The sequence below is a fragment of the Sorex araneus genome, chromosome 1 (genome assembly GCF_027595985.1).
Source record: "Sorex araneus isolate mSorAra2 chromosome 1, mSorAra2.pri, whole genome shotgun sequence".
In the NCBI taxonomy this organism is placed as follows: Eukaryota; Metazoa; Chordata; class Mammalia; order Eulipotyphla; family Soricidae; genus Sorex; species Sorex araneus.
This window is the reverse complement of record NC_073302.1, coordinates 399,516,598-399,529,820: the sequence shown is the minus strand read 5'-3', so window position 1 is coordinate 399,529,820 and position 13,223 is coordinate 399,516,598. Positions and strand designations below refer to the sequence as shown.

At 33.7% G+C, this 13,223-nt stretch overlaps 1 protein-coding gene across 1 annotated transcript in view; it reads left to right on the top strand.

Annotated features, from left to right (window-relative positions):
- The first annotated feature begins 1,483 nt into the window (after positions 1 to 1,483).
- The window catches only part of LOC101545905 (platelet glycoprotein 4-like), a 203,313-nt gene continuing 191,573 nt past the window's right edge, over positions 1,484 to 13,223 (top strand). Inside the window, exon 1 of the mRNA XM_055123813.1 lies at positions 1,484 to 2,004. The gene's annotated coding sequence lies outside the window, so the exon portion shown is untranslated. The remainder of the gene's footprint in view (positions 2,005 to 13,223) is intronic.

Below are 13,223 nucleotides of genomic sequence, written 5' to 3'. Positions count from 1 at the left end.
GAGCTCTTTGGAAGCCAAGTGTGATGAGGATTTAGTGAATATGACTTATTTAAAAAATGGTGTCAGGTCCAGAGAGTTGAGTAAAGCAAGAAATGACAAAGAAAATACCTGAGCAAGAGTGGTCTCAAATAGAAACAGACTTCATAGGTCTGTTTAGCTGCATAGGGGCCATGTAGGAAAAAATGCTTAACTCATAATTATTCCATCTGTGAAGAGAGGGCATCTTCTGTACCCCTATGAAAGTCTATGTGTTTTAGAGGCATTTTTCCCAAGATTCAGCTAGGACTCATTAACAAACAATCTTTTAAAGCAGTTGGGAAATGAATCACTAGGAAGCAGAGGGCCTGGACAGGGAAACTGCACCTTGCATTGCACAGTGTATTTCTATTTTAGAGCATCTACATTCCACAATACTATGCTAAATACTCCAAATACCATCAATTGAATTTCTTGGAATTCACTTTGATATTCCTTATTGCCATGATGAGCTTGTAGCAATGGATAGTGACCTAATTAAAAATTACCAAAATGTTTAGTGACTAGTAACCAGTTTTTCTGTAGAATGTTGTGCTGTTTTTTGTAGAAAGTTTTTTGTGTGGAATGTTGGTTTTTGACTAATTGGGTTAGTGACATACTTGAGTTTTCCCCAGTGCCATAATAATCTAGTCCTTTAGGGGAAACATTATGAAAATGGTTGCTACAAAATTGTAGTGATAAAGCACATATACACTCTAACTTTGCATGACTTGTTTATTCTAAAATTTATCATGGGTTGGACAGTTTGGAGTTAGCAGAAAATGTGGGTAGTTGTGCAGATTTTTTTCTCCAATTGAAAAGTCACCAGTGTTATGATTCTTTTGTAATTTTATTTTATTCTTTTTCATAGCAGCAAGAATGAGGCCTAGTATATAACATACTGTATTATAATAAATTATTAATACAAATTCTAGCTGAGAAAAACATAAATAAATGTTGATTTGAACTAAACCTGTTATGTTGATATAAAGAATGCTGGATCCTACAATATGAGTTTCAATATAAAATTCATGTAGTACATTCTCAATTGTGATGGTGCATTTAATAAGAGAGGACTTTCCTCTAGTAGACATTTTTGCCCGAGAAAACAGAAATAAGCAAACATTTTTCTTATTATTCTGATTTTTTTCTCATTATGTTTACACTGACAAGTGAAATAAGAGAGTCCAATACTTAGATGACTGGCTGAATGTTAAATGCAGTGTGACTCTGCCACTCTTGTCGATATGAAAGGGTATCAGTATTTTATTTGAACTGACACGTCACTCTGGGTTTTATCCTATGATTATCTAAATTAGGGTCTATGTTTAACTGAGACAATAACAGGCACACCAACCCACAGTTTAGTAAAGCCAAAGATAACTTTAAAAGAAAAGTCACAGATGAAAGGGATCTGAGTTTCCCTCTTACTCTTACATGGTTATTTTGTTTACCAGCCACATTTTAGAGAAAACGGTGTTTCTTCCAGAATAGAATATACAATTATAATACAGAAGGGGAATATAGAAGGAGAAGAAAATGAGGGATGCTGGTGAAGGCAAATAAAAATTTTAGTATGAAAAATATTATCATATGGTAGTTCTTAAAAAAGATTTTCATCTTCACAGAAATATGTTCCATTTCTAACAAAAGTAACCAAGAAATTAGAGTACTAATAACAATATTGTTTCATTTAAATGTTTTTTTTTTCTGTTTTGTTTTGTTTTTTAGGAAATCAGAGTTTATCAGCAGAGGCAGAGAATGTGTCCTTTCAACTGTAGGCATCACATCATCACATCTTAAAGACATCGCATTTCTTTGAGTTCTAGACATTTAAAATTTTTGATGAATTAAAGATTAAGAATTCTTTGAACATATAAGATATAGCTTAACATAGCTAATGTATTTGGAATTGAAAAAAATGAAGAGATTGTAGAGAAAGTTTTGTGGATTGTGAGAAACATTTGCAGCAAAGGAAGAGAAGAAAAGGTAAGAATTTTGCATTTTTATTCTTGAGATAGTTTTATAATTTCTTTCAGTTACCATTGACTTTTCCCCTCTTGTCTTAAAAATAAAATTAAAAAAATTTCTTGAAATGTCCTATATGTCAAAGGAATTCAATATATGTCATAGAAATTAAATTATAGGATTTGGCACACTGAATTATATTTGGATTAATTTCTGAAAGACCAATGCCATTAATCATTTAGAGAAAAGGTATTCATTAATCAAACAGAGATTTACTGCTTAATTGAGTAATCTTTCTTAAAGACGGTTTGTATGTATGTGTGTTTTCTTAGAATGAAGAGTGTTGACTATAATTTAGGCATAAGGCATCACTTGAAAACAAAAATAATAGGCTTAGTGTTGATTGGTGCTTTGTTTTATGTCAGTTTTTTGGGGGAAGTTTCTTAAGTTTAAAAATTTACCTAAACAGACATAGAACCAAATATTTTATCTCCAGTAATTGTTCTGAAAAATAAGTTTGATTGGGTCCTCATGTATTCTATAGATGACTGAGGATTATGCACGCAATTATCACTTGAGATATTAGCATTACATAATTACATATTACTTAGATTTTGAGATCTGTTGATTTAATTCGTGATTACCAGTTCTTTCCTTTCTCATCTCTTCTTTGTTTTGTTCTCTCTAAACAAATCTATTCTGAGCTTTGGAAAACATATTAGTATAGAAAATTAAGGAATAAAACTATAACCCAAACAAAAAGTAAAAGAAAAGACATTATTTTCTCCCTGTAGTAATTATTTATAACAGAAATGTTTACTATGTAGCCACTATCTATTTTACAATTAAATTCTTTAGTTTCACATGTTATATTAGTGCAGAGAAAATTTTTCATTACAGATAATTTTGTGACCTGTACTAACTACAGTGGTTTTGTTGCCTTAAAAATATATGAGAACTGATTTCTTATTTTTAACTAATATTTTATACCTTAAACATACTATGCTACTGTAATATAGCAACCAACAAAGAGCCAATATACTTTCACCACTGTTCCTATGAACCTTCTAATATGAGAGTTGGAGGTTTGTTTTCATTGACCATTTATCTGTTCTTTGATTTGTTTCTTTGTATTACATTTATCAGTACCGTCTAGTATTTGTCGTTTTTCATCTGACATATTTCACTTAACAGATACCCTCAAAGTTTTAGTAGACCAATGCTGCAGCACAAAGCAAGATTTCATTTTTTTCTTATAGCTTGCAGTCTTCTATCCATTAGTCCTATATGCCACTATTTCTTTATAAATGTAGGCATGTAAATATTAGAGCTTTAATTTTCTTGTGATAGACACTAAGTAATGGAATTACTGAATTGTAGGGAAATTCTATTTTCACAAGTCTCGTGTTATTTTGCAGAGAGGTCAAATCAGTTTATATTCCCACCACATAAAAATGAAGTTCCCTTTTTGACTGCCTATCTAACAGTTCTTTTCAGCTCTTTCTTATTTCACTGATGTGAAACAAGAGATACTTTAATTCATTTTGATTTTGATTTCCCTCACAATCAGTGTTGACTAATACCCATTGAAGTGCCTGTTGATGAGATGTATGTCTTCTTGGGAGAACATCTGTTCTATTCTTTTCCCCAGGTTTTTGAAGTTATTTGGTTTTATGCTGTTCAGTTTTGTGATTGCTTTATATATCTTGCATTTTAGTTCCTTATTAGCTTTATGCTATACAATAATTAAATATGGTATACAATATTTAACTATTCAATATGGTATCTTTTATTTTAGTCATATTTCATTTTCCACTGACAATCAATTTTAAGGTTTGATGTAACCCTATTTAAAAAAATTCATATACCAAAGAGGTCAAATCATTGAAGATTCTTCTGAATCCAATATCATTTAGAATTCTGTCTTTGTTTCCTTTATGTATTTTACAGATTCAAGGTATAACATCAATGTAGTTTGAGATAGATGTCCATTTTTTTATTTTTGCATGTGACTATCCAGTTTTTGCAACATTGCTTTTTCTTATTGAGGAAACTTTATTTGCTCCATTGTATACTAATGTATCCTATGTTTTAAACTAACTGTCCATACATGTGAGGGTTTACTTTTGGGCTCGATTCTATTACACTGGTCTCAGATCTCCTTTACAGTTCCACACTTTTTTGATTAATATAGATTTATGTTATAGTTTAAGGTTAAAGAATGTATTTTCTCCCATCTTGGTATTTTTTCTTTGAATTACTTTGTATATTTAGGAAATTTGTGATACTATACAGTCTTAGCAGTATTATTTGCTCTATGCACTTGTACAATACCACTGAAAATTTGATAGAAATTCCATTAAATCTATATAATGCTTTGAGTAAGATGGACATTTAAGCAATGTTATTTTTTCTAGAGCATAAACATGGAATGTTACATTTCCATTTCTTTTGTCTTCTTCTAAGTATTTTATAATATTATTTATTTATTTATTTATTTATTTGTTTTGGAGCCACACCCGGTTATACTCAGGGTCTGCTCTTGGCTCTGAGCTCAAGGATCAGTCCTGATGCAGTTTGGAGAACCATATGGATGTCTGGGGTCAAACTTTAGTTGGCTCTATGCAAGATAAGAGCCCTATCTACTGTACTATTGCTCTGGCTCCTCACCTCCTTTGTTGACACCTAGGTTATTGATTATTTTTGACCAACATAAGTGGATTTAAAAAATAATATTTTTTGTTTTGTAAAATTGTTTGCATATTAAAATTCAATACAATTTTGGGTGTATTAATTTTTTAAACTACTTCTCAAAGAAGATTGTTCATAACAATTGTTCATAATAATTCATGGAAGATTATCTGGGGTTCTCTATGAATAATATCATGTCATCTGCAATTAGAGTTTTTCTTGTTTTTAATTAGAAAAATTTAAAATTTATTGTTTTTAAATTTGTGACTAGAAATTACAATGGCATGCAAATAACAATGCTGAGAGGAGACATCCTTGCATTGTGTCTAGTATAAAAGGCTTTCAGATTTTTGCCATTGGTGATGATATTAGTGGTAGGATTTTTATATATGACTCTTCTATTTTGACTTAAGTTTTTTCTATCCCATTTTTGTTTACAGCTTTTCATATCACAAATGGCTATTAAAATATGATGAAAGGCTTTCTCTGAGTGTTAATATAAGCTTATTATTTTATATTTATTTTTATTACTGTGATATATCAAATTTATTGTTTTATATATATTGAACCTTACTTTCTTCTCTAGAATAAATCCCACTTGATGGTGGAACATAATCTTTTTAATGTATTACTTAATTTACCTTATTTGATTTTGGTTTGTTGATTTTTTTTAGTGATGTCTAATTGCTTTTGTTATGACAGTAATTTTCACTTCATAGAAGCTGTTTGGAACTTTTTCTTTTTCAGTTTTCTGGAAGAACTTAGGAAGGATGGGTAATATTTTCTCTCTCTCACTCACTCTCCCTCTATCCCTGATCTTCTCTCAAAAATGGGTAAACATTTCTATCTGAAGCTTTGGAAGAGTTCACTAATGAAGCCATGTGGACATGTGCTTATGCTTTTGGAAGACTTGATTACTGCTTCAGTTTCTATGCTAGTAATTGTCTGCTCTGGTTTCCTACTTCGTCCTGATTCAGTGTTGGTATGTTGTAGAAGTCAAAAAGCATACTTATTTTTTCTAAATTATTCACCTTAGTGGCATGAGGTTGTGTTTTCTTATGGTGAAAAAATTATATTTATGTTTAGCCAGCTGGACTATTTTGATGATCCCAACTTTGTTGGCAACATTCAAGGCGTCCTAGTCAGGGGCCAGCTGAACACATGTCTTCTTCTCTCCATCAGTTATAATTAGGGTGTTGACCTTGGCCTCATCAATGTCACAGAGCTTCTTCAAGGCCTGTTTAATCTGTGATCATTGGCCTTGGCATCCACAATGAACTCAAGTTTCTTGTTATCTTCCATTCTCCTCATAGCTTACGCCATCAAGTTCTCTCTGATCACTAAGTCAGCCACGAAGCAAAAAATAGAGAAAATACTAATCAGATCAGAATTAAAAGAACTTACAACAGATATACATAAACCAAAGAAATATGAAATGTCTTCTTCATGGCTATTTTTAAATTTCAAATAAGTGAAATTGCAAGCAAGATTTGGTATGTAATTCAGTTTTTGATGTAGTTTTTGCTCAGTTGCTAGGAAAACATGTTCATATCTCTCCCATATTCAGTCCTTTTTGCCCTCCTCTTTTCAATTTACAATACTCAAAGCTCTGTATTTGTGTTATAAAATTCTGAAGTTGGGGATAAGAAAGCTTTTCATGTCACTTAAGTCAAGTGAAAGAAATAGAATAAATTTAGTAGGTATTGGGAACTGTGAAAAATGATGCAGATGATGATGATATTTAGAAACATAGTGGAGTTCAAGTAAATAGTTCAGGACTAAAGGGAAAAGCTGTTGCTAAATAATAACTAACAAACTTTAAAATGATTGAAAATGATTTTGTACATGTTGTTTATAAGCATGCTGTATTAGTAGTAAAATGTCTTATACATGTTGCATAACTTTACTGTGACTATATATTTTAATAATGCACATTAGAATTCAAAGACTAGTGCATTATTCAATATGAATACCATTCCCTCCTATCTCATCTTAGAGAGTTCAGTTCCTTATTGTGTTGCTTTTTTTCCTTATCTTACTGCATGCCTCCTTTTTTCCTTTTAAATAATTTATATGCAAGGTTTCTATATCAAACTCCTGTTCGATCTGATTTCTTTATTCCTCTATAAATTTCCTGTATGACTTTATATTTGCTCTATAATTGCTTTCCTCTTAATATTGTCTCTTATAAAGCTCTCGGATGGTTGCTATTGATAAATGCCTTGTCGATTCTAGCAGACCTTTGACATTTCTTCTCTTTCTATGCAAAATTTGTTGACCATCCCACTACCTCTGTTAGTGATGACTAAGTATGACTTCTCCCCATATCTTCCTCAAATGGATCAATGAATGTATCAGGTTAACCACATATATAACTGACCCTTAAATGTTTTCACAAGGATGTGCTGTAGAATTTCAAAGTTCAACGCAAAGTGATGATCTCACCCAATGCCCCTTTTCCTAGTCCTCCTATATTTTCTTCTTGGTCCATTGTATCATCTATTCATTTTCTGAAGCCAGAAACTTGGAAAACCATCCTTGTACTAAGAAATATTTGATTTGGCAATGGGTGATACTTCTTTCAATGTTCCTCCAATTTGTTCTTTCTATTCTCTGTCATTAATTTAGTTTAAGGATAAACTTAGTGACAGTTTCTGTCTTTCAATTCTCACCCTTTTCGCAATTTATTCTTCACATTGCCATCAGTCACAGTCATCTAAAACTCATTTCATTTATGTCTTTCTGTTTCACTTTATATTCCCTTTATTATTTTCTTCTCTGTTAAAATATGGTAATTTTCTTTCATTGTTTCTTATAAAAAATTTTTTTAAAATTTAAGCTCTCAGGGCTAGGATGAATGGTGACATTACTGGGTCCATTCGAGCAAATTGATGATCAATGGGATGATAGTGATACAGTGATATGGTGAAGCTCTCCATTTCGACTGTCCCAGAAAAAACATGGGCATGACCCTTTACATTGTGTTAGTCTTTCACCACTCTTGTCATCAGCAACAAGCTAGTTTCTAGAAATGCCACATTTCTGTTGAATTGTAGCCTCAGAAAATATCCATTCCTTTTAAACATAATAATCAGAACTATTTAATAAGAATACATAAAATTGTAACTGTTCTAAAATGTAACTAAAGCTTCAAGGATAACAGTAAGGAAAATTACAAAATTATTTCAAACCTTGCCACCTTCTTATTTTTAGCAAGTTTTAAAAGCTGAACTTCTTCAGCCAACATTATTTGTAAGGGAGCACTAGACTTCAAATACAACAATTCCACTGCTCTGGTTCCATTTGAGTGAAAGCATTTAGATCAATTTAGCCCTTATGCTTTCATTTATTATATGTATAATTATTATTTTTTCAATTGACCTATGACTATGTAGAAGCTGATACCAGCCTCTGGCAGTACTTTAACCGACTCTCAATTTTTAATGTAAGACCCCCATTTAAAAATCTGGTGGGGCTTGAGCAATAGCACAGCTGGTAGGGCATTTGCCTTGCACGCGGCTGACCTGGGTTTTATTCCCAGCATCCCATTTGGTCCTCTGAGCACCGCCAGGGGTAACTCCTGAGTGCAGAGCCAGGAGTTAACCCCTGTGCATCATCGGGTGTGACCCCAAAAGCAAAATAAATAAATAAATAAATAAATAAATAAATAGCACTGTAACACTATCGTCCTGTTGTTCATCGATTTGCTCGAGCGGGTAACGTCTCCATTGTGAGACATGTTTTACTGTTTTTGACATATTGACTATACCACGTGTAGCTTGCTAGGCTCTGCAGTGCAGTCTGGATACTCTCGGTAGCTTATCAGGCTCTCAGAGAGGGATGGAGAAATTGAATCAGGTCGGCTGCCTGTAAGGCAAATGTCCTACCTGCTCTGTTATGGCTCCAATCTAATGAATAAATAATAAATTAAAATCTGGTAAGAAGCAGGGTAATTATGGGGAGGTGGGGAGATAGATAATTTGGGTAATGTAAAAATCTGATGTTGCAACTATGACTAGCCTTAATAGATAATTGGTGCAGTCACCTAATTATGAGGAGAGATTTGTTTTCAAATTACTGTCTTAGGCACTTTTCAACAGATTATAAGCATTTTTACCAAATATTTTTCTGCTTTTAGAAATGATTATAAAAATATTTTGTGAGTCAATGAAATAAACTGTCTTTTTAAGTAGAAACTAATTCCATAAGTGTATGTAATTTATTTTTGTTAGTTCATACATGGGTGAAATAAATCTTTCAAACATAATCATGTTTTTAATTTCCCCTATGTTTATAACTTTAGTATGCAATATCAATAATAATTTTGGCCATATCATAGAACTCGACACTACAATTTTTATTTAAAAAATTAGTGAATCACCATGAGATAAAGTTACAGACTTACAAACTTTCATGCTTGTGTTTCAGTCATACAACTATTGAGCACCCATCCCTCCACCAGTGCCCATTTTCCACCACCAATGGTCCCAGAATCCCTCCCACCACCCCCACCCCGTCCCCTACACACTACCCCGCTTCTGTGACAGGACATTCCCTTTTTCTCTCTCTCTCTCTCCTTTTGGGTGTTGTCGTTTGCTATAGAGGTATTAAGTAGGTATCATGTTCAGTCTATAGTCTATTTTCAGGCCTCATCACCCATCCCTAGTGGGCTTACCTAGCACCCTTTGCTTGGTGGTCCCTTCTCTGCCTGAGCTGCTTTTCCCCCCAGCATGTGAGGCCAGTTTCCAAGCTGTGGAGTAATCCTCCTGGTACTTATCTCTACTATTCTTGGATATTAGTCTCCCATTGCTACTTTATATTCCACAAATCAGAGCAATCTTTCTATTGGCCCTCTCTTTCTGATTCATTTCACTTAACATGATACTTTCCATGTTGATCCATCTATATGCAAATTTCATGACTATCTTTTCTAACCGCTACATAGTGGTACATCCACTCTGTAGATGTACCATAGTTTCTTTAACCAGTCATATGTTCTCAGGCACTCGGTTTTTTTCCAGATTCTTGCTATCGTAAACAGTGCTGCAATGAACATTTAGGTGCAGATGTCACTTTTACTGTACGTTTTTGCATCTCTGGGATATATTCCCAGAAGTAGTATTGCTGGGTCAAATGGGAGCTCAATTTCTAGTTTTTTGAGAAGTGTCCATACTGTTTTCCAAAAGGGCTGAACCAATCGGCATTCCCACCAGCAGTGAAGGAGAGTCCCTTTCTCCCCACATCCATACCAGTTGCTTTTGTTCTGATAGACTAGTCTCTGTGGTGGGAGATGGTATCTCATTTAAACATTGCAATTTTTCAAGTGACATTTTATTCAGTATATTTTATTTATTTATTTATTCATTATTTTGTTTTGCTTTTTGGGTCACACCTGGCAATGCTCAGGATTTATGCCTGGCTCTGCCCTCAGGAATTACTTCTGGCGGTCCTCAGGGGTCCATATGGGATGCTGGGGATCAGACCCGGATCTACTGTGTGCAAGGCAAATGCCCTCCTTGCTGTATTATCTTTAAGACCTCTTTAGTGCATTTAGGATGTTTAACATATATGGAAACAGTCTTCTACAGTTCAAATATGATTGAACTCTGAATTATAACCTTAACCCACAATTATATTTTATTGAATCATAGAGCTGATATGATATTTAAATCATGTAGAATATTAATTTTTAAATCTGCTTACAGATCATTGACCTCTAGGAGAATTTTTAATACTATGTAGATACTGACTTGATCTTTCAAGCTCATGTTCTGTCTTATAACATGTGTCTCGCTGACCTACTCCTTCGAGCCCATGTTCTGACTTGAATAGGTATTCAACTTGCTTGTTTTTTTTCCATTCTGGAGAAATCCGTGTTCTCTGTTGAATTTGTATTTCTTTCTTTCTCTCACCTCACCTTTCTTAGTAAATATCATTTAGTAAAAACTATTTTGCTTTAAAAAAAATGAAGATACTTAGTACTTACATAGAACAGATTAAAACTTGGCACCAAAAGCTTTTAAAGATATACTGATGGCTGGCACTCTGAATACACTCCCGGTAGGGAGCCTACCTTGCACTTGCTCAACGCTCTTCAATCTTGGCAACCTGTACGTCCCCACCGAACCTCAGGGAGTGATCCCTGTGCACATAGCCAGTAATAAGTCCTGAGTATGCAGAGTGTTCCCAAAACAAACACACAAAAAATAAACAAAAAGAACATTCTGAGAAATTCTGATGCTGAAATAAACTAATCTGGGGAGAATAACTTCTTTATTTCTGGTTTAAAGATTAGAATGAAACAGGGCAAGGAAGGTAAATTGAATTAAATGTTCTGAAGCAAAATGGTAAGGCTTGTAACTCCAAACTTAGGGGAAAAAAGAGAGATAATTAGATGATATGTAATTACCTATATCACTATATAACTAATTATGTAACTATATCCAGAAATTATCTTAAAGGTGAAAAATATACTCTTTTTGAATTGTGAGATAGATATCCACTAAAAATAAACTTTTCTGCTTCGTATAAGTTGTTGAATTAGATTCTGAATTAGTAATATATTTGTTTAAGATTTTCTGTCATTGAAACTGTACACATATATGTGTATATATAATACATACGTATACTTTATTTATTACATTAGCCAGGCAGACTAACTTCAATAATATGTATTTTATATTTTTTTCTTATTCTTCTATGTAACAATGAGAGACTCTTCAATTTTTTTTGTAAATAACATTGATTTTTAAATATTGAAATGTGACATTATGTTCTAAAAGCATATTCACTTTTTTCATAATATGGTACCCTTAAGATATGACACAAAACAATTATGCTTATGTAAAGCTACAATGATGCTAAATTCTTCCCATGCTAATAGGTTGAAATAGAGAAGCTATTCTATAAATAATAAAGCACAACAAAGGAACCAAAACATGTGGCATATATTTTTGATTTTTCAAGGTTTTTGATCTTTAAAAAGCAATGAATTCAAATAGAAGCTCTCTAGAATGTTCGTTATTTTTGATGATGGGTATCCTTCAGATTTATGCTGTATCTAGATGGCGATAATAGCCATTTTGAAACACTTGATAGTTAAGAATATAGTCCTAAGTACTTTTGGTATAACAACATTTTAGATCCCTGAAATAATTGTCTGTTTAGAAATTATTTCTTCTCACTCTGAATTGCCATTGCATTTATTTCTATGGCTACCATTGCTAATCCGTTGTTAACTAGACCTAGCAATTGCCAGTAAATTTTAGAATAGATAATTCTCTTCTGGTTGTCATTGTGAAAATGTCTTCTAAATTATAACAGTGCAGTACACTTTCCTGCTCCTGATTGATGGAGAGGAATTTCTTTGGCCATTCATCGTAGTTCTTTGAAACTTCACTATGAGACACAGATATCATGGCACATATGAAAGTAAAATGCCTCAACACAATCAGCTGTCCTAAACAACAGCTTCAGATTTAGGGTAATGACTACGAACTACGGAGCTTCTGACTCCAAAGTTCTGTTCCCTTTTATTAGTGAAAAATTGGGACTTATCTATACTGACCATTATTGATATTCTACATTTCTCATGTCAGTCATACCTGTCACTTTAGATTGCTTTTAAAACACAGAAAGAAGGTCCTGGAAAATGTCTCAAAGGGCTGGAGCACATGTGGCTCAGTCTCATCATCTCGTGGTTCCCTGAGCACTACCTGGAGTGACCTCAAGCACCATCAAGTGTTTACCCAAAAACAAACCTAAAAGCAAAAAGTTTTAACTAAGGAAGCTTTCATATAAATTAGCCAGTAAAAGAAATAATCACTTGTATTACTTGTCATCCCTTTGATCTTTGATTTGCTCAAGTGGGCACCAGTAACGTCTCCATTTGTCCCTGTCTCGTGCTAGTGCAGCCCAATGATATCTGCTTGCTTCAGGCACACGAAGAGCCTCAAATCGTTCATTCAGGGATTTGAGGAAGAAATCTGACCATCTAGTTGGTGGGGGGCCACGAGGTCTTCTGACGTCCCATGGAATCCAGTCAGTAACAGCTCTAGTCCAGCAGTCATCTCTGAATCGCATTACATGACCAGCCCATCTGATTTTTGACACCTTGGCAAACGAGACAGCGTCCCTGATTCCTGACCATCGACGGAGGTCAGAACTCCAGATTCCTTCTCTCACTTGAGTGAGACGTGATACTCCTAGCATAGCTCTTTCGATTCCTCTTTGGGATACCCTAATAGTGCTAGTGCTATTAGGGCAAAAGAAATAATTAGAACACTAATAACACAATAATCAGTATTGCATTTTATGAAGTTACATGTATGAGCACTGTCTGTAAAAGGAGCCTTCTCCTCTCAGACCCACTCAAGCTCTAATCCTGTCTCTCATCTTTAGGGTTCAGAAACGCTGCAGATATAATTCAGATGACCAACATTTAGTCTTCATGTCTTCATATCTCAGTAAGTTAGTTTTGGTTGTGACAGATCTCAGTTGTGTTTTGTAAAATTTGTTAATTCTGAGGATTACTTACTAGTGCTCAGGTA